Genomic DNA, 4645 nt, shown 5'->3' with positions numbered 1-4645 from the left:
AAGCTAACCACGATGCATACAAGAACCTAACAAAGTATATACATACATACACAACCAATACATAAAGGGTGGGAATATATGGGGTGCTGTTATGGGCTTGGGGAAATCAAATTACCTATAAGTAATTATAATTTTCCACCGAGCCCATGACAGCACGCACATAGATATACCAATGGAACATTAGGGTGGGACTACCTCGTGCAGAACTTTCCACCCCAAAAAAAGATCAGAAAGTCCCAAGTCCAACCCATAGAGACGAAAGAAAGTAGAAGGTGAAGACCAGACTGCAGCTCTACAAATCTGATCAATAGAAGTATTGCCATTTTCAGCCTGAGGCTGCCATAGCACAAGTGGAATGGACCTTAATCACTGTTGGTAGAGTAGCCCCTGTCAATTCATAGGCCATGCCAGTTTTTTGTCTGATCCATCTTGCAAGTGAATCCTTAGTTGCTCTCTTTCCCTTATTCTGACCAGAAAAAAAGAACAAATAGAGACTTTGATTTCCTAAATTCCCTTGTGCTATCTAGGTACCGAAGAAGACATCTCCTAATGTCTAAACCAGTGGTGGCGAACCTATGGCACTGTTGCCAAAGGCGTCACTCAGATCACTCTCTGTGGGCACCGTCACCCTTGAAACTGTCTATGGTGTACCAATATGCCTTAGACTTCCAGCCATTCATCAGCGCAGGGTGCACTATGAACAGCACAGGCAGTGCATTGAATGTAGGCAGCTATTATAGCTAAAGAATAAAGTGCATGGAAGATATACTATACTGGACTGTAGTATTCAGGTCAACTGCCGTGTTGGCACTTTGCAATAAATAAGTGGGCACTCGGTCTCTAAAAGGTTCACCATCCATCACTGGTCTAAACAATTAAACTCGTTCTCCTTCTCATTATAAGGATTATCACAGAAGAACAATGAAAACTTGAGACTACCTTTGGTAAGAAAACAGGATCAGGTCTAAGAATTAGTCTATCTTCTCTAAATTCCATATGAGGTTGTGCACATGACAAGACCTGTAACTCCCTTATTCTCCTGGCCAAAGTGATAGCCACCAAATCTTAGTGATATTTTATCCAGAGGTTCAAATGGATCCCAAAGGGAACCCTAAGAGGGGGGGAAAACTGAGATCTGGAAACGACCTTTATAAACCCACCCACCAAAGTTTCATCATAGTTACATAGTTAATACGGTTGAAAAAAGACACAAGTCCATCAAGTTCAACCAAGCGATAGGTGGGGATGTGAATCCCAGAAGGAAGTGAGACTCAGATTTCTACACATTTTCATAAGCATTAATGTAATTTACTTTTAAAAATTCATCTAAACCCTTTTTAAAACTGTCCACTGTTCCTGCTGTGACCATGTCCTGAGGTATCTATTCCACAGATTAACAGATCTTACAGTAAAGAAGCTTTGATGCTTCTGGAGACTGAACTTTTTCTTCTCCAGTCGGAGGCAGTGCCCCTTGTTTTTTGAGGGCATTTTACATGGAACAGTTTTTCACCGTATTTTTTGTATGGCCCATTTATATATTTGTACAGGTTCATCATGTTCCCCCTTAGTTATAAAAAAAAGAGTAAAAGATTTATTTAGTCTTGAGAAGAGACATCTAAGACCCTCCATGCCCCTTTTCAGTTTAGTCGCTCTCCTCTGTACTTTTTCTAGCTCCAGGGCATCCTTTCTATTGACTGGTTCCCAGAACTGAACTGCATATTCTAAATGAGGCCTCACCAAAGCTTTGTAAAGTGGTAATATTACATCCCTGTCCCGCGAGTCCATGCCTTGTTTAATGCATGACAATATCCCGGTAGCCTTAGAAGCAGCTGATTGACATTGTATGCTGTTATTTAATCCAGGGTTCCTCAACTCCAGTCCTCAGGGCCCACTTGCTGGTCATGTTTTCAGGATTTCCTTAGTATTGAGCAGGTGATTTAATTAGTGTCAGTGCATCAGGACTTACCTCAGGCATTCATTCTGTGGGATATTCTCAAATCATGACTGGTAAGTGGGCCCTGAGGACTGGAGTTGAGGAGCACTGATTTAATCTATGATCTACAAGGACACCCCAATCCTGTTTCTACAAGTGACTCTCCCAATGTTAGATCCCCTAGGACATAAGATGCACAGAGATTATTACTACCAAGATGCATAACTTTACATTTATCCACATTTAACCTCATTTGCCAAGTTGATGCCCAATCACTCAGAATGTTCAAGTCAAGAACAATGCAAACTTCTCTGGAACAGAAAACTCAAAGCTGACCCCTGTACCTTTTAATGTCGATAACCAGCCTGTAAGAACTCCCATACCTGAGCCACCTAAAAGGTTGGAATCCTCCCATCTGTCCTTCCCAGAAAATTCTGAAAGGTATTCCAGACCCTAAGTTAGATATCAGAAGTAATAGGTTTTCTACTTCTTAACAATGTGGACACCACCCTAGAAGATAAACCTCTACTCTCTCGTATAGACCTTTCGGTATCCATGCCGAGAGGTGTAAATTTCTTATCTCCTGATGCTCTACTGGACCCTGGAATAGAAGATCCTCTATCTCTGGAAGTCTTTTTTTAAGCCAAGTAAACCACACCCTTCTGGGCCAAAAATGAGCTATTAGAATGACTCTTGTCCTGTTTTCCCTGATCTCATTCAGGACTCTGGGAATTAACGGCAGAAAGGGAAAAGCATAAGCCAGATTCCAGGTCCATTTCCGAGCCAGCGCATGTTCCGCTGTTGGGTTGTCTCCTTTTGTATAGAGTAAAACTCTCTGACCTTTCTGGTAGTAAAGAGGTCCACCTCTGCTTGACCCCAAAGAGAGACTATCATGTTGAAAATGTTCTGACCATTCCCCCTGATCTATATGGTGACAGTTTAAGAAGTTTGCCTTCTTATTCATGCTCCCCTTTAGAAATATTGCCAATAGGGATGTCAGTTATTTTTCTGCTATAAGGAAAATCCGCAGTGAAATCTCTAATAGAAGTGGAGACCTTCACTTTACTATCGGAAGGGACAAGGTCAATACCTCCTCCATTGCTATTAACTCCTTGGCATTGGAGCTGATGTCTCTCTCTTTCCCCTTTCAGTTGCCCTGAAAAAACTTGTCCTCCATATGGCCTTCCCACCCCCAGGGAGTCACTAATATCTGATCTTTTGTGGACCAAGCAACTCGTCTGACTAGATGATCTATCACAGTCCACCAAGCTAGAGACTTCACTGTGCCCTGGGAGTAAGTGAATTTCCTGTGCAGATTTCGAGAGTCCCCATCCCAATTCCTTAGGATATACACTTGTAGCATTCTGGAATTGATCTGGGCCATGCGACCGCTTGAATGCAGGCTGTAAATAGCCCCAGAATTGACATTGCCAATCTGAGGGTTACTCTGCGTTTTTAAATCAAAGTCCGTGCCGCCTGCTGAACCTTGAGAATCTTCTCTTTGGGTAGAAAGGAGAAGTCCAGGGATGAATCTAGAAGAATCTCTAGAAATATTCTTGATTTTGAAGGGATAAGAGAAGACTTGTCCAGATTCACCTACCACCGAAGCTTTTCCAGAATGGCAAGTACTGCTGCTGTCTGAACAATGAGGGATTCCTGTGAATCTCCTACTATTAGAAAGATGTCTAGGTAGGGGATAAAATTAAAGGGGTTCTCCAAGAGTATAAAATGTCCCCTCATGTGCCGGGCACTCCACATGGAATATACTTACCCCGGTCCCCGCTCCCGGTAAAAGGGAGGTAAAAGATCATGTGATGGATCATGTGATGACCGGAGTGACGTCACCACAGGTCCTGTTCAGCAAAGAAGGAGACAGAAGGAGATGCCGGCAGCGCGAACAAGTGGACTAAGGTGAGTTAAATTTTTTTTTTTTTTTTTTAACCCCTCCAGTGCTATTTTACTATGCATTCTGTATTCAGAATGCTATTATTTTCCCTTATAACCATGTTATAAGGGAAAATAATAATGATCGGGTCTCCATCCCGATCGTCTCCTAGCAACCATGCGTGAAAATCGCACCGCATCCGCACTTGCTTGCAGATGCTTGCGATTTTCACGCAACCCCATTCACTTCTATGGGGCCTGCGTTGCGTGAAAAACGCAGAATATAGAGCTTGCTGCGATTTTCACGCAACGCACAAGTGATGCGTAAAAAATCCCCGCTCGTGTGAACAGCCCCATAGAAATGAATGGGTCGGTATTCAGTGCGGGTGCAATGCGTTCAACTCACGCATCGCATCCGCGCAGAATACTCGCCCGTGTGAAAGGGGACTTAGGGTTATATAGGAATCCTTAACGCAATTCAGTAAATACCACAACACGAACCCGCACACGAACTTCAAAATATGAAATTCGCTCATACCTAGTTATATTCATTTCTTTTGCATGTGCCCTTGACACCATAAATATTGTAGTGGGAGGAAGGGAGAACTCTAGTCTTAAGCCCTCCTGAATCACCCTGAGCACTCATTTGCTGTTGGATATGGCTGCCCATTCTGGAAAAGATGACAATTACTCTTACCGGTAATTTGATTTCCCGTTGCCTCCACAACTGCACTGATAGGAAAGGAGCTTGATCCCGCCTCCCAGGGACAGGAAACAACAGCGGAAGCCCAAACTAAAAAGACACCTCCTCCTACCTACTCCAGTTAA

The sequence above is a fragment of the Bufo bufo genome, chromosome 1 (assembly GCF_905171765.1).
Source record: "Bufo bufo chromosome 1, aBufBuf1.1, whole genome shotgun sequence".
Classification (NCBI taxonomy): domain Eukaryota; kingdom Metazoa; phylum Chordata; class Amphibia; order Anura; family Bufonidae; genus Bufo; species Bufo bufo.
This window is presented reverse-complemented; position numbering follows the sequence as displayed.